This window comes from Chiloscyllium plagiosum, unplaced genomic scaffold (genome assembly GCF_037043375.1).
Source record: "Chiloscyllium plagiosum isolate Xiang-an unplaced genomic scaffold, Cpla_swu_hap1 HiC_scaffold_20, whole genome shotgun sequence".
Taxonomy (NCBI): Eukaryota; Metazoa; Chordata; class Chondrichthyes; order Orectolobiformes; family Hemiscylliidae; genus Chiloscyllium; species Chiloscyllium plagiosum.
The window spans coordinates 75,211,588-75,239,435 of NW_028270158.1; positions in this window are offsets into that span (position 1 = coordinate 75,211,588).

The window sequence follows — 27,848 nt, forward strand, 5'->3', positions numbered from 1 at the left end:
CTGGGTCATCTTAGAGAAAAATGTGAAATGCAGGAAGTTGAACTCACAATAAATGGTAAAAGATAGAGTGTCCCAAATGTTCTTCGGACTTTGAAATTATCCTGCTCACACAAGCTGCTGGTAATGCAACTTATTTGTGGAACAGTTGGATTTGGCTGAACTTCCTTTGCTTCCAGCAGTGGAGAGATTCCAATGAGTCCTCACTAGGAATCCTTTACAAGTGGTGAAGGTAACTCAGGGATTTTATGGTCTCACATTTTGCTATCCGGTGGACAATGTAAGAGAGAGGGATCAATCAGCAGAGAACATTTTTTCTCCCTCTCTGTGTTGAACCATACAATAATATCAATTGAATATTAAATTGGGCCATGTGTGCTCTCCTGGAGCATTCTCTGGAAAGGATGATAATGGACGATAGAAGGTGCATCATTGCTGTTGTTGTACATAGTGTCTTTCATTAGAAAGGAAATGTCCCTGCTTTATCATCTGATGACATGTTTATATGCGTCTGTATAATTTGTAAATATCGGTCGATGTCTGTATAATACGTGTGTTGATATCAATACATCTGATTCTTAAATTTATTCTCTACTTTAAACTGCTTAACAAGAGGAAATATGCGTCCAGCTGAAACACCTTTCAGAAAGTCATGTATGGTTCAAGAAGATCTCTCATCTCAGATCAAAACTGATAATCCCCATTTAAAAAAAAGGCCTTCCCTCCAGGAAGGTGTGAAGGGAAATATCTGTGAAAATCTTCTGAAAGAATTATCTTTGTTTTTAAATTTAGGCGATCAAAACTGCACACAGTGTATCTGATGTGGTCTCAGCAATGCCCCGTACAGATGCAGTAAAACATTCCTCATTAATCCTGATACGTTTTGCCAAAAACAGCACAATTCCACTTACCTTCCAAATCACTTGCTGCATCTGCAGACTGACTTCATATGATTCATGTCCCAGGAACATGGAAACGGCCTGCATCACAGGGTTCTGCAATCTCTCTCCATTTAAATTGATCGCCATTGTTTTGTCCTTACTGCCAGGTCACTTTATGTTCTTTCTGCTGAAGGTTTGCTCACTAACCTTTCCTGTCTGTATCACATTGCAGATTCAGTACCTCCATTTGACGACATCTTGAACGATCATCTTGGGTGATGCACTAATTGAGCTTCGCGCCATTCAGTTCCCTTCCTCCAGATCTTTGATACAGATTATTTGTCATTGATGATCCCACAGTGATCTCTAGAGCATTATACTAGTTACAGCTTTGCAACCTGAAAATAAATATTTTCCTCTACTCTCTATTTCCTGTTAGCGACAGCTTCCCCGTTCCTGTGTAGCAACTAAGGTAGGTTGAATGGTCTCCTCCTGGGCTGTGTAATAGAGAATTACTTCATTCTCTATTCCTGTGTAACTCATTCGAGGGGCAGAATGGTCTTCTCCAGTCTCATTGTAACGATCCTACCTGGCTGAAAGGGGTGGTCCCCTACCTTGTAACAGCATCGAAGGGTGGATTGAGTGAAAGCACATGGGGTAGGTGCAGCAGTATATCTCTGTAACTGCATCAAGGGTGGATTGAAGGAACAACACATGGGATAGGGACAGCAGTATATCTCTGTAACAGTCACGAGGGCTGGATTGAAGGAACAATACATGGGGTAGGGGCAGCAGTATATTTCTGTAAGAGCCTCGAGGGGTGGATTGAGAGAACAACACAAGGGATAGGTGAAGCAGTACATCTTTGGATGAGCCTCGAGGGGTGGATTGAGAGAACAACACATGGGATAGGAACAGCAGTATATCTCTGTGACAACATCGAGGGGTGGATTGAGGGAACAACACATGGGATAGGGGCAGCAGTGCATCTCTGTAACCGACTCAAGGGTGGATTGAGGGAACAGCGCATGGGGTAGGAGCAGCAGTATATCTCTGTGACAGCCTCGAGAGGTGGATTGAGGGAATGACACCTGGGATAGGGACAGCAGTATATCTCTGTAACAACATCGAGAGTTTGATTGAGGGAACAACACATGGGGTAGGGGCGGCAGTGCATCTCAGTAACAGATTCAAGCATGGATTGTGGGCACAGCGCATGGGGTAGGGGCAGCAGTATATCTCTGTAACAGACTCAAAGGTGGATTGAGGGCACAGGGCATGGGATAGGGGCAGCAGTATATCTCTGTAACAGCCTCGAGGGTGGATTGAGGGCATAGCGCATGGGGAAGGGGCAGCAGTTGGCCTTTTGGCTGCACCGATCAGAATGCTCATAACTAATCCGATTGTGTCTGGCTATCCGTCTCCTGTCTGTTCCCAATAAACATTGACTCTCCTGTCCAGCAAAGATCAGTCAAGCTCAGCGTTGAATATCTTCAATAACCGAGTCTTCACTGCTCCCTGAGTATGAGGACACCACAGATAGCACAACAGTAAAGTGAAAGGGATGTCCTTATTTCATTGTGGGACCCGTTATTTTAAACCGTGTTAACCTAACATCAAATTACAACTTCTCTTCAGACATAAGGACAGAATAATTAGGAATAAACATAACGCATTCTGGACTTCAAACCTGTCCCACATTCCCGCTGACCCTTTCCAGTCAAATATGCATCAAACCCAGCGTCTGCTGCTGTCTCAGGAAGAGAATACCTGATAGCATAACATCACAAGAACATTAAAGCAAGAAGCAGAATGAGGCCATTCGGCCCATCGAGTCTTAAAATTCCGTTCAATTATTTCTTATATGTACCTCAACCTCATTCTGCCTTCTCCCTAGAATCCTTGATCCCATTACAAATCCAAAGCATATCGATTTGCTTCTTAATGACATTAGTTTCTGTTCCTCTATGGCTATGTGTATTTGTGTGTGTGCGTCTGTATATGTGTGTGTGCCTCTGTGTGTGTATGTGTGTGCGCGTATGCGTGTGCATGCCTGTCTGTGTGTATGTGTGTGTGTGTGTACATATATACTGTGTATCCATGTGCTTGTTATCTGTGTGTTTGTGTGTCTATGTTTGTTCGTCTGTGTATCAGCCTGTGTGTTTCTTAACTGGGTTTGCGTCTATTCGTACGTGACTGTATGTGTCTGTTGTTTCTACCTGTGTGTATGCTTATCTCCTTGTAAGTATTGTATGTGGATCGTATATTGGGGTGTATTTTTGTGTCTGCGTCTCTGTACAGTGAAGTATCTGTGTCTGTTTTTTGGATGTAAAAGGACTGTCGTTGGAACTGCCAATGGGTTTAAAGTGAGAATTGCCTTTCACTGAACATTGCTCCTTTATCAGTCAGTGGGACGTGGATGTTTCAGAATCTCCACACGAGGTATTCCAGTCCTCTCCGGCTCATACCAGGGTCCTCCCCACATAGCAGGGGGAGGGGCTGAGGGAATGGATATCGGGCACTCCACCACCCGACTTTGCCTTTCTGTCCTATTCCAGGCTCTCCCTCCTGGAATGGGAGAAAGGGAGGGTTGGAGGGAGTGTGGGAATGGGTGACCCAGCTGTTCGTGCTGGTGTACTTGTGGGGAATTGTGAGGTGTCTGGAATGAGTCATTCGACAGTTTTGATTCCATATAGTGTTATTAGTGTGGGGGGTATTGCTAGGTGACAGAGAAAGTGAAGAAGAAAGTTACTGAATTCAATGGTGCGAGTGATAGTACCTGAGCCTTATCTGGAAAGAAAGCATGAACCTTGTTCGGGGGTAGGTGCTATAACAGATGTACAGTGAGTGTGAGCGAGCAGAGAGTATACGGTACCTCTTATCCTGACAGAGCGGGGAGGATATCGATGCTTATCCTGTATTGCAGGATATTTCTTCAGATCATCTCAGCGTCGAGGTGAGGCTCACCGAATGTCTTGTCCAAATCTGTCACTAATAACGACACAGACCTTTTCCTTAGCTTCCACAGAATCAATTAGTTAGATCTTACAGATCGCAAGGAGAAGCAAATATTGGTGTGTTATATATCAAAATCAAAACGCGAGCAGAAAGTCTCAACATCATATGCTCCAGAAATTAGATAGGCAAGTATTGTGGATACTGCAATCTTATTGGATGGTCTCAAGTTGCATCTAAACTGCATTAGCTAAGTGACTGCTCATGTTGTGAAAAATAAATTCCGTAAATGCATTGAAGAGATGGGTTGAAGAGTATGTTGTGAAACAAACTAGAGAGCAGGTTATTTTGGATTTGGTATTGTGTGGTCAGAATAACCTTGTACTGAAGCAGCTTTTAAGGAATAATAACATTAATAAGGTGCATTTCACAAGGCGTCTGCGTACAATATAGAATGCTTGAACTTTCTAGTTTAACATCATGGAGCACTGGAGGCTAAAGGGTCAAGATAGCTCCAGTGAATTGGGAAAGTACAATATAACATTCAGTGGGAGACAAGCAATGGTTGTTCGAGTCATAGAGACCGACAGCCCAAACTGTCCATTCCGACAAAAATGTCCATCCACGCTAACCCCATTTCCCTGCCATTGCCCCGTATCCTTCTAATCTTTTCATATGCGTGTATTTGTCGAAATGTCTTTTAAAGGTTGTTAATGTATCTGCCTCAATCACTTCCTCGACAGCTCATTCCATATGCGTACCAGCCCCTGTGTGTAAAAAGTTTGTTACTCAGGTTCCCTTTTATTCTTTCTCCTCTGACCTTAAACTGACGCCCTCTAGTCTGTAATTGCCCAACCCTGGGAATAAAAAAAACTGGGCACATTCACGCTGTCCATGCTTGTCATGATCTGATAAACTTCAATATGATCCTCCCTCAGTCTCACACACATAAAAGTAAGAAGTCCAAGTTTGTCCAACCTCTCCGTATAACTCAGTCCATTGAGTCCTTGGCAACATCGTTATAATTCTTTTCAGCATTCTTTCCAGTTTAATAACATCCTTCCTATACCAAAGTGAACAAAACTAAACATAATGCTACCAATATGGCCTCAGCAGCGTTCTGTATAACTGCAACATAACTGCCTAATTTTGATATTCAGTGAAATGCACTGATGAAGGCCAGTGTGCTAAAAGCTTTCTTCACTGCACTGTACACCTCTGAATAAACTTTCAGAGAACCATGCACCTGAATTCCAAGGTCCCTCTGTTCCACTACACTCCTTAGGACCCAACCATTCATCATGAAACTCCAATCTTGATTTGACTTTCTAAAATGCAAAACTTACACCGATCTATATTGAAATCTATTTGCAAATTCTCAGGCGACTTCCCCAGCTGATCAAAGTACTGCTGTAATTTCTGAAATTTATGATAAACTTCCTCACTCTCCATGCTGCTGCCCATTTTAGTGTCGTCTCCAAACTTATAAATCATATCTGTACATTGTCATCTAAATCACAGATATATGTAATATGCAGTGGTCCCAGCACCAACCCCTGAGGCATTCCACCAATCACAGGCCTCCAGTTTGACCAGCGTTCTTCCAATATTACCCTCTGCTTCCCAACATCAAGCCAATTTTGTACCTAATTTGCCAGCTTCCCCTCAATTCCATGTGGTCTATCCTTCCAGAGCAGTGTAACATGTGGAACCTTATTGAAGGCCTGACTGGAATCCATATAGACTACGTATACCATCCTGCCCTCCTCAACGTTGCTGGTCACTTCAACAAAGAACTCCAGCACATTTCCGAGTCATGATCTCCCATGCACAAAGCCGTGCTGAATTTGATGAAGGGCTTTTGCCGAAACATCGATTTTCCTGCTCCTCGGATGCTGCCTGACCTGTTCTGCTTTTTCAGAACCATTTTCATCTTACTCCGAACCACACCCTGTCTTTCCAAATGCAGGTGCATCCAATCGCTGTGAATCCTCCCAAGTAACCTACCCACTAGATTTGAAGTTTACTGGTCTTTAGTTCCCAGGTTTATCATTGTAGCCTTTCTTGAATATGGGCTCAGCATACGTTACACTCCAGTCATCCAGGGCCTCAATCGTTGGCCAACAATGATAGAAAAAAGCCAAGCAGCGCTCCCGCAATTTCCTCTCTATTCTCCTCTCCTCCTGCAGTGCTCCTGAATGTATCTGGTCAGGACAAGGAGATTGTAGAAATACTGCAAAGTCTGAAAAAATACGTCTATTTATTTCAGGTACAAACACGAAAGAGTGAGAAAGTGAGTCAATGATGGTTAACATCACAAATTAGAAAATATGTTAATAATAGAAAGTGACTTCAGAAGAATTCCAGATATTCTGGTAAACTGAGAATTCTCAGAAATGAACGATCCAGGAAAGGAAGGCCATGAAACTGATAAGGAAATCAAAAAGAGAACATACCTGCTAACAAACAGGAACACAAAGAGTGTATCAATCTACGATCTATATTTCAAAGGAAACAAAATAAAAGCAAGGTCAAATGTGGAAATTTGTAATCGGGAGAGGAGAGGTCATTGTGGAGAACAGGGAAATGACCAAGAAAAGAACCAGTTACTTTGCATCTGTCTTCATGGATGAAGATCCAGAAAATCCCCCAGTTATACCAAGTGATCATATCGGACTCCTGGAGCTAAAGAAATAATGTCAATTCACATCAGTAACAAGGTAGTACTTGAACATAGAGCTGGATTGAGCATTGCTAAGTCTGAGGAAACAGATGTACTTCCAATCAAAATGTCAGAAATAAATCACCAATAGTAGAGTTAATTGCACTGTCGATAACTTTGTTTTATTTTCCTGTATATTCCGCAGAGACCGGAAACTATTGTAGATAAACGTGGTCCAAGCACTATGGATAAATGGAACGGGTCCAAACAGCTACAAAGGGAAACAGACATAGTGTGGAGAACTGCAGACCAATTAACTTGACATTTGTAGGGAAACTATTAGAATCTATTACACAGGATGACGTTTTTGATATCTGGAAATTAACAGCAACAATGGAGAGAATCTGATAGAGAAATCATACTTGATAAACTTCGGAAATGTGACAAGTTGTTTCTTACAGCATAGATAATGGGGAACCAGTAGAATTGGTATATATTTGATTTTTGGAAGGGTTTCTATACGAAGTCAGTGAGTTCGTAAATGCCATGAATGTGAAGGGTATTTAGAGGAATATATGTAAGTGGAAAGTTAAAGTTTGGTTCGCCTTCATTTAAGAGAGTCAGAACATTGATGTAAAGACATCTTGAAGCAGTTTCACAGCGTGTTGGTGGGACTATACCTGGAGTTTTGTGTACAGATTTGGTGACCAAATCTCAGAAAGAATATACTGACTGGAGAGGGTGTGCAATGGGTATTCTCCAGATGAATCCCTCAGATGGTGAGATTGCCTGATGAGGAAACTCGGCCTCTGTTCTCGAGAGATTCAAAAATGAGAGGTGGGTCACAGTGAAATTTAGAAAATTCACAAAACATCTGACAAGTTGGAAATTAACAGAACGCTTCCCTCGCTATCTATTCCACATTCAAGGCAAATAATGGCAGGATCTGGGACAGGCCAGTTAAGACTACAATAAGGAGGAAATTCATCACTTGGAGGGGACTGACTAACACAGGGGCATGGAAACCTACTGGCAGGGCACCATTAGGGTGAATGTCCAGATCTTCTCCTAGTGTGTCCAGCGGAACAGAATAACCAGGGAATAGGTAGGACTCATTAGTGACTTGCCAAGTTGCATCCAAATCAACATTAGTGGTAGGAAACAGAGGGTGGTGGTAGAAGGCTGTTTGTGTGATTGGAGGCGAGTGTCCAATGGTGTACCACAGGAATCAGTGCTGTGTCTTATTATTTCTGATTCGGAGGTGGACAATGCTAAAAATTGCATAACACCAGGTTATAGTCCAAAAGGTTTATTCGGCGGCACCAGCTTTCAAAGCGCTTAATCAAAGCGCTCAACCACCTGATGAAGACGCAGCGTTTCAGAAGTTCGTGCCTCCGAATAAACCTGATGGACTAAGAGCTGATGTTTTGTGATTTTAAATCTTATCATAAATGATGCAGCTGTGAATATGGACGAGGGGTGGGGGTGCCATAAGTAAGTTTGTGATTGATACGAAGATTGGCCGGGTGGTTGGCAGTGAAGAGGAAGGTCTTATGTTTCAGGAAGATACGGATGGAATGGTCAGATGGGTGGATCAATGGCAGATGGAATGTAACCCTGATAACTATGAGGTGATGTACTTTGTAAGAAGGAACCAGACAGGGGAGGACTCAATGAGTGACAGCACACTAGGAAACTCAGAGGGTACTTCTCCACACATTTCTGAATGCTACTGGACAGGTTATTGCACAATTTGGGAAAGCATAGGGGAGTGTAAACACAGCCTTTATACATCGAAGCGTAGATTATAAGAACTATGCGGAGCTTTGTTTAGGCCAAGATGTAATACTGTGTGGTGTTCTGGGAACCACATTACAGGAAGGATGTGATTGTACTGGAGGGGGTGCAAAGCTGATTCACCAGGATGTTCCCTGAGAAGGAGTATATCAGCTATGGAGAGAGGCTGGATAAGCTCGGGTGCATTACTTTGGAGCAGAGAAGGCTGAGGGGTCCGTGAATCAGAAGGATACGATTACGAGGGACATGGACAGGGTGGATAGACAGCAGCTGCTCCTTTTAGTTAAATGGCCACACATTTAAAGTGAATGGTTTGAGTTTTAGTGAGGATTTGAGGACTGGGTTTCACCCAGAGGGTGTTGGGGTCCGGAATGCATTTCTTAAGAGGGGAGTTGTCATGGTAACCCCAAAACCTTTAGAAAATACATGGTTGTGCAGTTGAAATGCCATAAGATTCACAGCTACAGGCCTTGTGTCGGAAAGTGGGCCTAATGTAGGTCGTGCTGTATTTCTGATGGAACAAAGAATGTGCTTCTGTTATTGTATGGATGTGGGAGGTCAATCCTGGAGTGGCTTAAGATAGGAATTGATGGGTTTCTGAAGAATACCGTATCAAACTATATAAGAGTGAACTTCTAATATCTTCTGAAAATATGTCAATGGCAAAATTAAGAGAAAAAGTTGCAGCTTTCTTACAATCTGATACCAGATAATTGAGGACAGTGAAATAACAGAACTATGGAATAAATACTTCAGTTATGCCTTCACAGAAGAAGAAGAAAAAACAAACGAAACTTCCTAGAAATACTAGAGAACTTTGGTCTGGTGAGAAAACGGGAATAGCAACTAATATAGCAACTAAACAGTTTTATACAAAATTTTGGACTGAAATTAATGGGCATAGACAAAGTCAACAGAGATTTATGAAAGGGGAATCATATTTTGGAAAGATGCTTTTAGCAAAATTATGGGGAAGGTATCAATGCAATACGTTTGGCATATCAGAAAGATTTTTGATAAAGCCCCGAGACGTTTTTGCAATTTCGAATCCTGTGGGACTGGGGCTAATATATGGTCATGGTTTTAGAATGGGAGAGCTGGCAGGAAACAGTGAGTAAGAATAAAACCATATTTTTTTTTAATGGAAGGCTTAGAGAAAATAACAAGGAACGAGATTTGACATCCAGCTATTCCCAATACACATCATATCTTTGATGGAGGAGCTCAAATGCAATATTCCCAAGTCTGCTGACAGTACGAAACGATGAGTGGATGAGGAAGATGTAAAAAATACTCCAAGGTGATTGAGACTAGTGGAGAGACTGAGCAAATACGTGGTAGATGGAAAGCAATGGGAGAGATGAGATGTTATGCACTTTGATAGGAACAACAGAATGGCAGCCTATCATTTGCAAATGGAGTGGTTGAAAAATGTTGATCTATCAAGGAACTTTAGCTGCATTTTTGTTTTATTTCTGCGCAGCCCTCCGAATCCATTTAAGGCAGAGATTCTGAAGCCAGAAGTCAATACTGGGAACAGCATTGACACGTTGACCAGTGTATGTAGACCCAGCAAGTGGGGAGCTGTAACATTGAAAACCATCTGTATCTCCCTGTACACCAGTCATCGAAAGTGATATTGCAGGAGCAGAAAGCAGGTAGGCAAATAAATGGTGTATTCACCTTCATTTCAGGGGGATTTGAATACAGGAGTAAGGGTCATTTACTGCAGCTGTACAGGGCCTTAGTGTGACCCCATCTCGGACATTGTGCAGTATTGTTTGCAGTTTTGGTCTCCTTGCCTAGTAAAGGATAAACCTGACATTGAGGGAGAGCAGTTCAGGGTGACCAGACTGATCTCTGGGAGGACAGGCTTGTTGTGGGACCAGAGTTTTGGGGTGACTGGGCCTGTATTTCATATGGATTAGGAAAATGAGTGGAGACATCACTGACATATATCAAACTCTGACAGTGAGAGACAGATTGGAGGCAGGGATGATAGTTCACTTAATAGAAAACAGTCAAATCATATGTAATACACAAGTGTTATCAAAGAACCGCGTGTATATTGAATAGAGGAGCAAACTTGATGTGTAAGCATACTATGGGATATGAACATTGGAGGGGAAAAGTGCATTGACGAGATGTTCGGCCATGAACTAGCATGGGGAAAGCTCAATGTATTGAATGACCTCCTCCTTTCCTGATGTTTCTGTGCAGTCTGTGGGAAAGCTCTGTAAATGTTGTCAGATAATCTCAGACGTTAGAAAGGAGGCCTCTGCAGGGTCGACAAGACTGTGCTTCCCATTCCCTTTTCTGATAACAAGGCTGGTGCCAGGTGCTCTGTCCAGTTGTATCCTTTAAGACCTCAGAGCAGTTTGATACAATTGAGTGTCTTACTTGGCCGATTCAGAGACCATTGAAAAGTTTTATGTCTGTGCGCCTGGAGTCACTTTTAGTCCAGACCAGGAAAGCACGGCAGATTCACTTCCTGAAAGTACACTGGGGAAGGAGATAGATGTTTACAATCAACATTGGACACAAGATCACTATTACTGACACCAGATTTTACGTCTCGATACCTTATTAATTATTTTTAACTTCGACCAGCTACCAGAGCATTATCCTGCTCTGGATGAGTAATCCAATGATATTTCCACAGCAACATCATCTCCACATGGGGACCTATCAGAAACCACACTGATCTGATTATTTCGGTGCTACTTGACAGCACTGTCAAAAATAATTCCCACCAATTGACTGTCGTGATGGGACTTCGAGGTGGTAATTGGTCAGATTGTAATTATTCTCCTCTTCGGGGACTGGACATAGCTGAGTAATTTTCCACATTGTCAGGGAGATGTCAGAGTTGGAGCTGGAATGAAACAGATTCCCCAGGGACACGGCTTGTTGTGCAGCACAAGTCTTCAGTCCTAACACAGGAATGGGGTCAGGGCCCATTGCTTTTGTCATATCTACAGAGTTCATCTGTTTCTTCATGTGACGTGCAGCGAATCCAGTTGTTGGAAAACTGTCATCTGTGAGTCTGTGGGCATCATGATGAGTGCGAGTTGGATCATCCACTCAACACCTATGGCTGAGGATAATGCAGACACCACGTCCTTGACTTTTTTTTTCACTGTTGTACAGAATTGCTCCGATATTTAGGATGAGGATATTTGTGGAGTCCTCTCCTCAGTAAATTGTTTAACAGTCCACCGACACTTACGCTTGGATTTAGCAGGGCGACAGAGCTTAGATCCAATCTGTTAGTCTTAGGATCATTTCCCCCTCTCCGTCAGAAGGTAATTCTGCTGTTTGGAATGCAACCAGTCAAGTGTGGTCGCTTTAATGGGTTGTCAACAGGTTCAGGTGCACGTGATTCTGATCTTGGCATCAGCCCTGTATCCAGTGACCTAACCTGGTTTCTGATGCGGTAACACTTCCATGTTCATATTCTAATTCTGCTGAGGGCACTTCCCTGGTCTCACACGTCCAATTTGTTACTTTAAATCAATCCATTTAAGGTAATAATCTAAATCGTTCATTTTCCACAATGTCAACTTCTGTCTTTGAAGTGAATGTGTTTCCCTCTATTTTTCTCCCTGACCATGATTAAAAGCTCTGTCGTGTCAGTGATGCCAGTCCTTTTCAGTTTCAGAGTCAAGGTACTTATGCACCATGCATTATTGTTCAGTTCCCAGTGTACGGCACTCCAAGTTGGACAGGATGTTTGAGCATCTTTGACATTCTTCTTTAGAAATTGTCCAAAAACAGACATTGCTGAAGAAATTACTGAAAATGTTGCAGCATCTTCTGGAGTGAATGCAGAGTTAAACTTTCAGGTCCAGTGACCCTTTACAAAGCTCCCAATTTCTCCAGCAATTTTTGTATTTTTTTTCCAGTATCCATATTTACTGGTTTTCGTGAAAATTTGTTCTGTGCCTATTCACTTCTGGAGAAACTCACCAGGTCTGTCATCATCTGCAGAGACAGAGAAACGGCGGTAGCATTTCAAGCCCAGTGTGACACTTCTTCAGAACTGGAAAGGATTGGAAACTGGGATTTTCAATCCCTTGTCAAACTTGGGCGATGGGTGACAGGGAAAAGAGGATGTGGCAAAGATAAATGGGCTTTTAGCACAGGTGAACGAGTGGATGATGTAAAATGTGTTTAAATTAAGGTGTGAATGGAGGAAATGTGTTCTCTCTATTGAGTGCAAGATAAAGAAGACGCAACCACACAAAGTCATAGGGAGGCCAGGAGGGGGAATGCTGACTATGTGACATTATATAGATCTGGCCATGAATACGTTTTCACTGTTGAGATCATCGCCCCCTTTAGACAGAGGAATCCAGGTGCTTGACTTCTTATTGGCACGAGTAAGCATTTTGTGCTGCATTCGTATTGCAATATGGAGAAAAACAAATCATCATACAAGGTTTGGGCTGAGTATTGTTTACCTGTTATGTTTAATATTGTTTAAATTTGCAATGCTTATCTTTAAATACTTTTTCTTGAAATTAGTATCAGATGGAGTGTAGGAGGTTGGGTGGTGACATTGTAAAAGTTTCTAAAACCATGAGTGATATGGATAGGGTGAAAAGCCACGATCTTTCCAACGACATGGGGAGTTCAGCCATAGAAGGCATAGGTTTAAGGTGAAAGAGGAAAGCTTTAAAAGGAACGAAGGGGCAATTTTTTTTTACAAAGAGGGTGGTTGGGTATGGAATGAACTGTCAGAGGAAGAGTGGTAGATGCCAATACAGCTACAACATTTAAAACTCATTTGGACAACCATATGAATGGGAAACAGTTAGACACATATTGGCCAAATGAAAGCAGATGGGACGAGCTTAATTTGGAAAACCTGGCCAGCATGGACATTTAGAAAAGCTTCACGCAGAGTCAGTATGGTTTGTGAACGGGAAATTATACTTTTCCCTGTAAAATCATGCAAAGTATTTCTAGAGATGCCTGAGAATGTAACAAGCGGATTTGATAAAGGGGATCTGTTAGACACCAGGCGTTCCAGAGATTTTCCACAAAGTATTACAAAATAAGAGTTCTTACACACAACAGAAGATCGTAGGATGATGGATAATGTATTAACATGGGAAGTTGATTGGTTAGCTCATAGAAATCAGAGAGTCAGGATTAATGAATCTTCATGATAAGGTGTATTTGCTGGAGTACCACAGCTATGAGACCGATGGCATCAGTTATTTACAATCTATACTGATAGCCTGAAGGAGGGAGCTGAGTGCAATATACATCCGAGTTTGTGGATGACGCTGTGAACCAAAAGACAGGGTGTTATTTAATGAAGAGCACTTCCAGAAAAGGAGCAGTACAAAGGGATTGTAGTCTTCCAGTGTATGAAACATAAAGTCAGCATGCTGATGCAGCAAGTAACTAGGTTGGTTCAAAAGACGGGTTCCTGGTATGAAAGGGCTGTGTTATTGAGAATCTCTAAAATGGTGAGGCGATTATTCATTGGGGTTTAAATGAATGAGGAGTGATACTGCTGAAAAATACAAGACACAGAAGGGACTTGAGAAGGTAGATGTTGAGAAGTTGTTACCATTCCTGATTAGAGTCTCGAACTCGAGGACATAGATACCGAATATGGAACATCGATTTCTGTCTGAGTTGCAATGTGATGCCTTCTCTCAGAAGGTAGTGAATGTCGCGAATTTCCTAACCCGGAGAGCTGTGGAGGGATACAAGGAGTCGGCAAGAAAGTTGAGTCCAGCCCTGGAGTAGATCAGCCATGTTCATATTAAATGACAGGGCAAGCTTGAGGGGCCGAATAACCTACTCTTGTTCCTACTTATTAATTTCACATGTTATGCTTTTGGAAAGTAACTGGTTATTTTCCTGGAAGCTGTGTTGTGTAATGCTACATTCGGATGAGCAAAGAATAAGTTTGAGTTAACCCTGAGAGGAGTGGGGGAGCTGTATTCACAGTGAATCTGGGTCTGTGACATGACTTACATCTGACTCTCCAGAGAAAGCAAAAACTTTATAGACATTTTAAAATAAGCTGGATATTTAGATAATCATGTTTCTCTCTCAAAGAAATTTTCTTGGAATTTTCTTAATGTTAAATTTCAGTGTTAAATTATAGTCGGGGATGGGTAGAGTACTCACTTTTAACTTCTTCATTAGTATTACTACACTTTTTCTCTTTCCTTGCTTGTATCTGGGGTGCGGCACAAGCTGGAGTGGGTTAAAAAGGTACTTGTGATGACTAAATAACGACCAAAGGGCAGTTGAAGCCCGATTTTTGTTGTTAATTGCCATGAATGTCATATTGGTAGCGGGCAGAAGATAAAGTGTTGTGATATGTAACCGTGCCCACTGGGTGAGCGTGGGGTAAATTTCCTATCGAATGTCATTGGCACTTTGGATTTTGTTTCTTTTTTTTTGTTTTTTATATGAGTTTAGTTTTGGAATGTTTTTAGAGCTTGTTAGTTGTAGTCGTCTTAGTTTGTGTTGTTTTTAAGCTCTATGAGTCTTTTTTCATTCATGATCAGTGATGTGTAATTCAAGTTGTTCCTTTATAGAGCTCAAATGTCGCTACGGTGTGTGATGGATAATGATATGCTTAAATGGTGTACCTGGAACAATAAGGGGAGCCATCGTCCAGTAAAGAGGAAATGTGTACTTTCTAGTCTTAGGAAGGAGAGGGTGGATGTTGTCCTATTGCAGGAGATGTACCTTGATGACAAGGAACATTGGACATGACAGCAGGGCGAGTTTGATCGGGTTTATTTCTCGATTTTTTAAAAATGTAGGAGTAGGGAAGAAGCCATACTGGATAGGAAGAAACTTCCAGTTAAATTACTAGATTATATTTGACACTCACAGGAGGATCATAATCCCGAAATCCTTGAACTATGGAAAAGAATACAGTATTTTGAATGTTTATTGCCTCCTGGCGCACCCTCTTAAAACCTTGGTAGATGCATTTTCTAAATTAAGTTATCTTGCCTCGTGGCACATTATTGTAGACGATTTCAACTGTCTTACGTACCCCGCAGTGGACTGAATGTCCAAAGGTCCCCCAATACCCAGGTTATAATGTAAGCAATTAGTGGAATTCTGTGCAGAACTAGAGCTGGTGGATGTCTGGAGGCAAATCTACTTCACAAGTAGGGATTTTGTTTTCTTCTTTAACCAGCAGAAATGCCGCACGAGGGTTGATATTTTCCCCATCCCTGCAGCAATCTTAGATTCGGTGGCATCCTGCACAATTGGGACTATTATCATTTCTGACCATGAAGCAGTATACTTATTGATTAAGGTTAAGGGTAATATAACAGATTCGAGACACTGGCGAATGTATCCCTTTATTCTTAAGGCTAGTTAGTTCATTGAATTTTTCTGCAATGTATTCAGATCTTTCTTAGCCATTAATTCAGTTTCAACCAGTAACCCATCCATTCTATGGAAAATTGCTAAGGCTTATGCCAAGGGATAATTATTCCTTAGGATGCAGTAGAAGTGGGAGCAGGAATGCTGGTTTCAGGCACAGCTGAGGGCAGCAGCGAAGGCATACTGTGACAGACCCTCAGTGGCTAAGCTGCAGAGGATTACAACGCTTCGGTCTACAGTGGATTCCACATTCAAACAGACAGCCAAGAAGGAACTTACTTTTGCAAAACAAAGGCTGTTTGAACATAGTGATAAGCTGCGCAAGTATTTAGCCTATCTTGCCAGGAAAAAGAGTGCCCCTCTCAAGCCATGACCTCAACAAGGGAAGGTACTGGGATCCTTACCTTTGATTCCAGAAAGATTAATGCCTCCCGTCCGAGTTTTTTCTGCGAATTATTTCAGAGTGAACATTGTGAGGATAGATGGATTACGATTGAGTCATTTTTCAAGAACCTGGGTCTTCCAGGAGTAACCCCTGAATAAGTGTTGTGTCTTAATGCACCATTGTCAGCACAGGAGGGTGTGAAGCAGCTTCAGAATGTAAAGATGCACGTTCTTGACGGATTTCCTCGTGACTTTTACAAATAATTTATAAACCTATTGTCAGGGCAGATGTTTCACACGTTCCGTCGCTCATACAGTCACAAACCCCTCCCTCCATCCTTTAGAGGCTCATATCTCACTGATGCTGAAGAAAGGAAGACCTTGGAAGATTGTGCTTCTTACACGCCAATCTCACTTTTAAATGTTGATTTCAAAATTCTGTCTGAGATCCGTGCATTAAGGCTGGAAACTTTGCTGCCTTCCATTGCCAAAGAGGACCAAACATGCTTTATAAAGGGCCGCAGATCTTCCTACAATGTTAAGAGGTTACTCAATGTGATCCAAGAGTCTCAACAACAATCTATCCAGGGATTATTGATCGCTTTAGATGAGAGAAGGTATTTGATTGGGTTGAGTGGTCGGATCTCTTCTGTACATTAGAACGGTTTGGTCTACGCATAGTTTTTATCAAGTGGTTGAGGGTCCTTTACCGTGATCCTCTGGCTGCGGTTCTCACTAATGGTGTGCCAACCAGTAATATTAATATTTCTCCAGGCAGCCGCAAAGGTTGACACCTTTCACCATTGTTGTTTACGTTGGTGATTGAGCCACTGGCGGAGGCCATCCGTCGGGATGCCAACATATCTGCCCCAGAAGTGGGATAGAAGTCACGTAAGATTACATTGTATGCAGATGACGGTCTTACGTTTTTTGTCAAATCCCGCAATTTCGGTAGTTCATGTGATGCAATGCATTAATTCGCTTGTTGCCTTTGCGGGCGATAAGATTAATTTTACAAAGTTGGAGGCCATGCTTATGGGAGGTCTTGGGGAAATACCTGATACTGACGGCAAATCCTGGTTTCCTTTTAAATGGTCACTGGGGTAGTTTCCCTATTTCAGTATATTCATGACATCTGTCTTTGCTCATTTATTAAACGTGAACTATGTCCATTTGTTTCACAAAATTAAACAAGACCTTCAAAGATGGGAGCCATTTCCAAAATCCTGGCTAAGTCAGATAGCTGTTATTAAAATGAATGTCCTTCCTCATTCCCTAGGCCCCGTGCGAATGCTTTCTTTGATGTTTCCCAGACAGATATTTCGGAAACAGAATGGCTGGTTTAGCTTTTATTTTGTACCACAAGCAATTCTTTATCAAGCTAACAAAATTGCAACTGCCCCACAGATTGTGGCGCAGAGGGGAGGGGGGCGGGGGGGGTGGGGTGGTGGTGGGGGGGTTTGGATCTCCCCGATTAAAAGCAATCAATTAAGCTCTTTTATCATCCTATGTTAGTGCCTGGGCCGCCGAGGACTTGGCGTCAATACAGTAGACATTGGGTCATCTCAGACAAAGTGAACCCTTATTAGTCTGTTATTCTTAGATAAAATGACAACATTTATGGAGTATTGTCAAAAGCTAATGATGATCAATACTGTTAAAACTTTAAGGACAAGGCCTCAGATCAAGGGCAGTACAGCCATTACCATGTTTCTTACCCCTTTAATTGGTACACTGGGTTTTCAACCGCGGGTAATGGATTCCAGGTTTAAACTGCAGGCAGCGAGGAGGGGGGGGGGGGGGGGGGGGTTATCTTGCTTGGATGATTTAGAATTAGTAGAATCCCTACAGTATGTAAACAGGTCCTTGGGTCCAACAAGTCCCGTTTGATCCTCTGAAGAGTAACCCACCCAGACCCATTCCCCTACCATCCTATACTTATTCTGACTAATGCCCCAACTTACAGATCCTGGAACACGATGAGCGATTTAGCAATGGTCAAGTCATCTAACCTGCACATCTTTGTGACTGTGGGAGGAAACCTACGCAGACACAGTTGAGAATATACTAACTCCACACAGCCAGTCACCCCAGACAGGAACCAAACCCGTGACCCTGCAACCACTGAACCACCACGTGTTACTTGAGGGATAAACAATAATATCATTTGATCAAATAACTCGTAAGTATGGACTACCTAGTAGAGACCTCTTCATTTTTTTCCAGATTAGAGATTTGATTTAAAAATACTTTCAACAGACTCTTACAGATCCGATAGAGAGACGCCATTGCTTATTGTTAAGAATACACTGTGTCAGTACCCTTTATCATTAGTTGGATAGTGTCCCCTCAGAAAAGACTGTGCAGCTTCGTGACGTCTGTGCGAGAGAGTTGGGGGGGGGGGGGGGGGTTAGATCTCTTTGGAGACATGGGAGGATATTTGTGAAAATGCTCGAAGGATTTTGATCTGTAATAGGACCCATTTCATGCAGTTGGAAATCCTTCATAGGGTCGATCTGACACCAGATTTTCTCTCAAAATTCAAAGTGGGATATCTTCAGCATTCCTAAATGCAGAATGACTACAAGCACTCTTACTCATTGCATGTGGTCCTGCTGCAGGCTTCGTTTATAGTGGAGCACTGTGTTAGGTGTGATAGAGTGGGTCTTGAGGACCAATTGGAGATGGACCCGATTTCTCTTTCGTGGGAATGCCCAGAGTATCTTACGCAGATGCATATGGGAGACAATATATCCTTACTTTCTGGGCTAGGAAAAATATTCTGTTGTGTTGGATGTCTGAAAGCTCCCCGCGTTTGTTGGGTCTTTGTCAGCTCATCATGGGGAATATCCCTTTGGACTTTCTCACCAGTATGGTGCACCAAAAAACAAAGATTAATATAAGTCATAGAGTCATAGAGATGACCGGCATGGATACAGGCCCTTCGGTCCACCCCATCCATGCCGACCAGATATCCCAAACCAATCTAGTCCCAAATGCCAGCACCCGCCCCATGACCTTCCAAACCCCTCCTATTCATATACCCATCCAAATGCCTCTTAAATGTTGCACTTGTACCAGCCTCCCCCACTTCACCTGGCAGCTCACTCCATACACGTACCACACTCTGTGTGAACAAGTTGCCTCGGAGGTAACTTTTATATATTTCCCCTCTCACCCTAAACCAATGCCCTCTCGTTCTGGACTCCCCAACCACAGGGAAAAGACATTTCCTATTTACCTTATCCATGCCCCTCATAATTTTTAAAATCTCTATTATGCCACCCCACAGCCTCCGATGCTCCAGGGAAAACAGTCCCAGCCTATTCAGCCTCTCTGTATAGCTCAAACCCCCAACCCTGGCAACATCCTTGTAAATATTTTCTGAACCCTTTCAAGTTTCACAACATATTTCTGATAGGAAGGAGACCAGAAATTGCACGCAATATTCCAACAGTGGTCTAACCAATATCCTGAAGAGCTGCAACATGATCTTTAAACGCCTGTACTCAATACTCTGACCAATAAAGGAAAGCATACCAAACACCTTCTTCATTATCCTATCTACCTGCAACTCCACTTTCAAGGAGCTATGAACCTGCACTCCAAATTCTCTTTGTTGAGCAACAATCCCTGGGACCTCACCATTAAGTGTTTAAGTCCTGCTAAGATTTGCTTTCCCAAAATGCAGCATCTAGCATTTATCTGAATTAAACTCCACCTGCCACTTCTCAGCCCATTGGCCCATCTGGTCAAGATTCTGTTGTAATCTGAGTTGACCATCTTCGCTGTCCACTGCACCTCCAATTTTGGTGTCATCTGCAAAGTTACGAACTATACTCGCATCCAAATCATTTATGTCAATGTCAAAAAGTAGTGAATCCAGCACAGATCCTAGTGGCAATGCACTGGTCACAGGCCTCCAGTCTGAAAAACAACCCTCCAACACCACCCTCTGTCTTCGACCTTTGAGTCAGTTCTGTATCCAAATAGCTAGTTCTCCCTGTATTGCATGAGATCTCCCATGGGGAACCTTTGTCGAACGCCTTACTGAAGTCCATATAGATCACATTTACCCCTCTGCCCACATCAATCCTCTTTGTTACTTCCTCAAAAACCTCAATCAAGATTGTGAGACATCATTTCCCACGCACAAAGCCATGTTGACTATCCCTAATCAGTCTTTGCCTTTCCAAATACAAGCACATCCTATCCCTCAGGATTCTCTCTACCACCAATGTCAGGCTCACGGGTCTATAGTTCCCTGGTTTGTCCTTACCACCATTCTTAAACAGTTGCACCACATTAGCCAACCTCCTGTCTTCCAGCACCTCACCTGTGACTATCCATGTTACAAATATCTCAGCAAGAGGCCCAGCAATCACTTCTCTAGCTTCCCTCAGAGTTTTCGGGTACACCTGATCATGTCCTGAGGATTAAACCACCTTTACCCGTTTTAAGACATTCAGCACTTCCTCCGCTTTAATATGGACATTTTGCAAGGTGTCATCATCTATTTCCCTGCATGTTATATCTTCCATATCCTTTTCCACAGTAAATATTGATGCAAAGTACTCGTTTAGTATCTCCCCCATACTTCCTGTGCCAGGAAAAATATTCTGTTGTGTTGAATTTCTGAAAGCCCCGGGGTCTGTTGGGTCGTCATAAGCTCGTCATGCAGAATATCCCTTTGGACTTTATCACCAGTATATGGTGCACCAAAAAGCAGATTAATATAAGATATGGCAACCCTTTTTGGATCACCGCGATGCAGGCTTATCTGCCACTCTAAAAAGGGCTTTTATATAGCCATGACGATATTGTCTAATGAATCAAATATTAAAAATTGTGAACATATGAATGTGTATAAGTTAATGCTCTCGAAGAACAAGAGCTATCGTTTTGTTATTCTGAACCGTATTATTTATTTATTATTATTTTTTTATTTTTTATTTTCTTCAGTCCATTAAGAGACTTTAACTTGTTTTGCATGTACATGCACATGGATGTAATTTTGTTTAGCTTTGAGTTGTTTTGTTATTGGTCAAATATAATAATAAAAAATTATTTTTCAGTAAAAAAGTTGTTTTAAAAATTAAAATTCTAACATTGATAGAATAGAGTCCCAAAGAACTCTTATTAGATAGACCACTCTTGGTTTACGCTGAAGGTCACCACACTTCGGGTGGTGGGGTGAGGTTGAGAGAGCATCCCCTTCATGGTAACCTCGATCAATATGGGGAATTGAACCTGCGCTGGTTTCTACCTCTGCATCACAAACCAAACATCCAACCAATTGAGTGGGAGACTGTGTAACTGTTACACTCAGAATCAGTCACAGACAAAGAGCAAGAGAAACATTCATGACAAGGAAAAATGTATATTTGAGATAACGGTCAAGATAATGGCTGAGGATAAAAACGTTCGCTGCTAGAAAATGTATAATATAATGAGACAAGTGTTTGGAAGGTGTCTTTGGTTGAATACAATAAGCTGAGACAAGTGAAATAACCAGAATGACTAATTGTGAATGAATATCGATAACCATAAAATAAGTGCATGTTTTTGATTGTTCTGTGGAAAGCATGCTGACTGTTGTATGAATTTATAAAGCAGATAAAATATATTGTTAGGAGAGTCCGTCCCCATGGGAAATGCCTTCTGAACACATGCTAGAAGAAACCCGGGGTAAAACTTGTCTGAGAATCATCTGCTCAGTAATAGGAAGCTGGGGATTGAATGAGTGAAAGTTCCTGTAACATGATGCTGAGAAAATCATCACATCACTCCCAAACGTATTGAATGTTGGAGCATGTTTAAAGTACAGAATGGCCTCATCATAGATTTTAACTGTGTATGATTTGAAAAACGTACATCTCTACTCCATCCTCTTACGTGTTACACACTGGGGCACTGCCGCTTTACTGAAACTGGGAATAAGTTGGAACACTATCTGAATCATTCCATAATTGGCATTCTCCAGAATATTCGATAACTGTGTGTGTGTGGGGTGGGGGGGGGGGGGGCATTAGAAATGCAAGAGAGAAACACAGGGAAGGTGCTGCATGCAGTGGTGAGATTGGTGGAGCATGAGCCTTGTTCGGGGGTCCGTGCTATAACAGATATACAGTGAGTGTGAGGGAGCAGAGAGAATACGGTGACCCTTATCCTGACAGAATGGGAAAGGTTATTGATCCTTGTCCTGTTTTGCTGGACATTTCTTCAGACCGCAGATACTGCACTGAGATGGATGGTGAGCTCAGACCAGGGGCTCGATGGGTGGTGTGATCCCTCTGGGAAGAGAATGGTTCCCCTCTGTACTAGCCCATCCACCAGGACTTCCGTGCCCCTGTAAAGAAACCGTGGTGTAATTGCCCATGATCTGGCATGCTCGTGGCAAACTGTGCATGGCAGCTCCAAACTGAGAAACCTCAATCGTGTGCCCATTGGCCTTTTAAAGATGACCCCAGTGTCAGGGATCAAGGAATATCCAGGGGGAATATGGGCGATGGTGAGTACCTCCAGTCCTGGTGGTTGGGAGAATTAGTCTGGCATTGTATGAGAGGGACACAATAGAGTGGGGTGGGTAGTTAATGAGATGAGTTTGGTAAGACAGCACCAGGAAACTAGCTCGGCCTTGTGCAGACAATCCCTCTGTCACACTCAATAAAAATGTCACTGAGACAGTTTGTTGTTAGATTCAGCCCAATGAGGCGAAGACTCTGCTGTCCTCACTCCCAGTTACAAAGCTGCAGAACAAATGCTCATCCAAAACTCTCCATCGCCTCAACTCACAACAATATCCCATTCACTCATAATTCTTCATAATACTGACTGGTGTCGCATGATACTATCGAAAAGTCTTCATTTCAGCATTCTGAAACCTGTGAACATATCCTTCCATGACATTTTTTCTCAATCTCCCCCACTCTGCCTCCAGACCAAAACACACTCACTTACAGTCATACTGCACGAGACTGCCAGTATGCCTGACCATTTGCCCAGCTGCTCCATGCCAACCAAAATGTCTATGCATACTCACCCCATTTCCCTGCCCCTTCTCTGTATCCCTATAAACGTTTCCTATCTGTGTATTTGTCAAAATGCCTTTTCAATGTTGTTATTGTACCCACCTCAATCACTTCCAATGGCAGCTCAGTCCATATACGTATCACACTCTGTGTAAAAAACAGTTGCACAGGTTCCTTTTTTATATATCTTTTTCCTTTCCAAACATTAATGGATGTCCTCTAGTCCTCGATTCCACAACCTTGGGAAAAATTTTGAAGTATTCACCACATGCACGCCTCTCATGATTTTATAAGAGTTACACTTCTACAAGAACCCTGTTCGTTTCCGACGCTGTGAAGAAATAAGTTCTAACCTGTCCAACCTCTGGCTATAACTTAGAGCCTTTAGCCCAGGAAACATCATTGTAAATTTCTTCTACACTCTTTCTCGTTCAATAATATCCTTTCCAGAGAAAGGTGAACAAAACTGAGCACAATACTCCGACTGCAGCCTTACCAACATCCTGTACAACTGCATCATAACGTCCCAACTTCTATACTCAATGTGCTGATGTAGGCCAGTGTGCCAAAAACTTTCTTCACTGTCCTGTATATCTGTGACTCAAATTTCAGACAACCATGCACCTGATCTCCAACGTCCCTTTGTTCCACTACATGCCTTAAGGCCCTCTCATTCATAATTAAACTTCTGCCTGGATTTGACTTTCCAAAATGCAAGACGTCACACTTATCGATATTAAACGCCATTTGCTATTTCGCAGCCCACTTCCACAGTTGAACAAGGTACTGCTGCAATTTCTGATAATGTACCTCACTGTAAATGATGCCTCCTAATTTAGAATCATCTGCAAACTTACTAACCTTGCACTGTACACTCTGGTCCAAATCATTGATATAGATAACAAACAGCAATGGGCTCAGGGCCGACCACTGAGGCACTCCACTCGTCACAGGCCTCCAGTCCGACAAGCATCCCTCCACCATAGCCATTTGCTTCATAACGTCAAATCAATTGTGTTGCAAATTTGCCAGTTTACATTAGAGTCCATGCAATCTAACCTTTTAGAGCGACCTACCATGTGGAACATTATCAAAGGCCTTAGTGAAATCCATATAGACTATGTCCACCACCCCACCCTTGTCAACCTTCCTGGTCAATTCCTCAAAAGCTCTAACAAAATTGTAAGGCATGATCTGCCAAGCACAAAGCTATGCTGACTGCTCCAAGTCAAACTCTGTTTTTTCCAAATGCATGTATATCTTATATCTCAGAACCTTCTCAAGCGGTTTACCGAAAACAGATGTGAAGCTTAAAGGTGTATATTTCCCAGGCTTATATTTGCAGCCCTTCTTGAATAAGGGCACATTTGTTACCGCCCAGTCTTCCGGGTCCTTGCCCCCTTAGCTGTTTTATCTCGCCTCTTGCAGTGCTCTTGGATATATCTGGTCAGGACCAAGAGATTTATCTGACTTTATGATTTCTAATATGTGCATCAACACCTTTACTGTGATATGGACTGTACCAAGATATGACAATTAACCCCCCAAATGTCCCAGATCTTCAAGTCTTTCTTCAGGCAAACACAGAGGGGAAATTGAGGACCTCACCCATCTCTTGAGGTTTTACACATGCATGCCCATTTTGGTTTTTAAGACGTCCTATTCTCTCTCTGGTTGTTCTTTTTCTTTACTATACTGAATTTGGATTCACATTAATCTGCTCAGCCAAGGCTATCTCATACCCACTTTTCGCCTTGCTGATTTCCTTATTTACTAAACTCCTGTATCCCCTGTATACCTCCAAGGATTTCCTTGGTCCCAGTTGCCTGTACGTGAGCCACACCTCCTTTTTTGTGCTGGTCAGAGACTCAATATCTCTTGTCATCCAGGGTTCTCTCTTCCAGCCTCACTTTCCCTTCACCCTCAGAGGAACATATAGACCTTGAACTCGAGCTATCTCACTTTTGAAGCTCTCCCACTTGCCCGGGATCCTTTTACCTGGAAACAAACTACTCCAATCATCCCCTGCCATCCCCTGTCTAATTCCAACAAAATACGCCTTGCCCCAACTTAGAATTTGATTCTGTGGACCAATTTTGTCCTTATCATAACTATTTTAAAATTAATTCAGCTCTAGTCACTTTTCCCAAAATGCTCCCCCACTTTACCTCCGTCACCTATTCTACCCTATTTCCCAAATGTAAGTCGAGTTTGTCCCTTCCCCAGTAGGACCCTCGATATATTGCTTGTGGAAACTTCCCTGAACACACTTAACAAATTACGTTCCATCTAAGGTCATAACCATCTGGAAGTCCCAGTCTATGTTAAGAAAATTAAAATCACCTATATTGACAACCCTATTGCTCCTGCAACTCTTACCAGTCTCCCTGCATATTTGTTCCTCTAATTCCCATTGATTATTTGGAGGCTTATAGTGCAACAACTATAACATCACCACCCCCCTCTTACTTCTTTGCACTGTTCACAAAACCTTATTGGATATTATCTCAGTTATTTGATCTTTAAATACTAGAGTGATACTCGCCTTAATCAGAACTATTGGTATGTAAATTGTTTCCGTTTACATCTCTTCCTCGCAGTGACTTTCACATTCGCAGCATCCCTTGTCAAGGCACAGTGGAGATATGGAGCTGTAAATGGATGGGAACTGCAAATCATGTCACTTTCAGCATTGGTTACATGTTTATCCACACTGGATAGTGATCTAATACAGTGTTACCGCACAATGCGATAGCCTGGGTTTGTATATGAATGAACCAGTGCGGACTGCACAGCTTCCCACACTGGACATTTAGCTCAGGATTATAGATCAAGCATTGGTGTGGACTGCACAGAGTTTCACTCTGGACATTGCGGGGTTACATACAGCTGTGCACTAGCCGGAACTGCACAGTGCTCCATCCTGAATATGTAATGGATGGGCTGGTGTACTAAACATCTGACAATACCTTGATTTTGTGTTTTCCTTCTTGTGATTGGAACTTCAAATCATGACTTATCCTGTTAGACCCATCTTTCTGGATGAGTCATGGTGAGTGTTGTTGCAGCACCTGAGTCTGCAACATGACCAACAAATGGAGCAGAGGCTGCAGAAAGGGAAGTCTCCATAAAATGGAATGAGGGAATCACAATCAGATCAGACGTGGTCTTTGTGAATGGTGGGGCAGGATTGAAAGGACCACTAAGGCAACTTATTCATATATTTCTGTTTGTTACAAGCAAACTCCCCTTCTCTCCCAGTGTCCCATACTGGTCGGGAGTGAGTCACCTCCGGCAGTCCTTGTGTAACAGGATCCTGGGGCCTCACTAACCTCCAGATTTCCTTGTGCCCCAGTTTCGAGCACTGAATGACTGCCTCCTATTTCTGTGTCCCAATATCAAGCAGTTGAATAACTGCCTCCTGTTCCTGTGTCCCAATCTTGAGCAGCTGAGTGACTGCCTCCTGATCCAAGGTTTGCGAAAGTAGATGTCTTCCTCCTGCTACTGGCTAACAGGCTCCAATGGCTCTGTGCTCACCTGATGTTCTTGTGGAATGGAATTGAGGGCCTGAATGGCCTCTTCACATTCCTTATAGCTTCTCTTGACTAAAAGCCTTTCTCCTGTTTCTGTAAAACACCATCAAAATCTGAATGATGTATTTTTGTATTTTACTCTCAGTAATTGAGCAAACAAGCTGACTGACAGAATTCAGAAGCTGAATATCCTCCTCCTGTTCCTGTGTTATACACTCAAGAGGCAATGGAGTCTCAGAGATATACAGCACGGAAAAAGACCTTTCGGTCTGATCGTCCATACCGACCAAATACCCTAAATAAATCTCGCCTCCCTTGCCAGCACTTGGCCCATCCCCCTCGAAGCACGACCCATGCATGTATCCATCCAAATGCCTTTTAAATGGTGTAACTGTACCTGCCTCCACCACCTCTTTTAGCTGTTCAATCCATACACACAGCAGTCTCTGTGTGAAAATGTTGTCCCTCATGTCCCTATTTAAAACTTTCCCCCCTTTCCTTAAACTTTTGACTTCTAATTTTGGACTCGCCTATCCTGGGAAAAGACGTTGAATGTTTACCTTATCTATGCCCCTCATGATTTTATAAACCTCTTTAAGGTCACCCCTCAGCCTCAACACTAGAAAATAGCCCCAGCCTCTTCAAACTCTCCCTGTAACTCTAACCCTCCAACACCTGTAACATTCTTTTAAATTTCTTCTGCACCCTTTCAAGTTTGACAACATCTTTCCGGCAGCAAGGGGACTAGAATTAAAGGCAGTATTACAAAAGTGGCCAAACCAATGTCCTGTACAGATGCAGCATGTCATGCAAATATTTAGACTCAAAGCACGGACCAATAAAGGGAAGATCACCAAGTGCCTTCTTCACTGCGCTGTTTACCTGTGACGGCACCTTCAAGGAACGGAGAACCTGCACCACCAGATGACACAGTAGCTCAGTGACTAGCATTGCTGCTTCAAAGCGCAGCGATCTGGGTTTAATTCCATCCTTGAATGACTGCCTGTGTGGAGATTGCATATTCTCACCATGTCTGCATGAGTTTCCTCTGGATGTTATGTTTTCCTCTGACGGTATAAAGATATACAGATAAGGGTAGATTGGCCATGCTAAATTGCATATAGTACCCAGGGATGTGTAGAGGCGAGGTGGATTAGACATGGGAAATGCAGGTTCAGAGGGATAGGGTTAGGGTTTGTCCAGTGGGATACTGTTTAGAGGGTCGGTG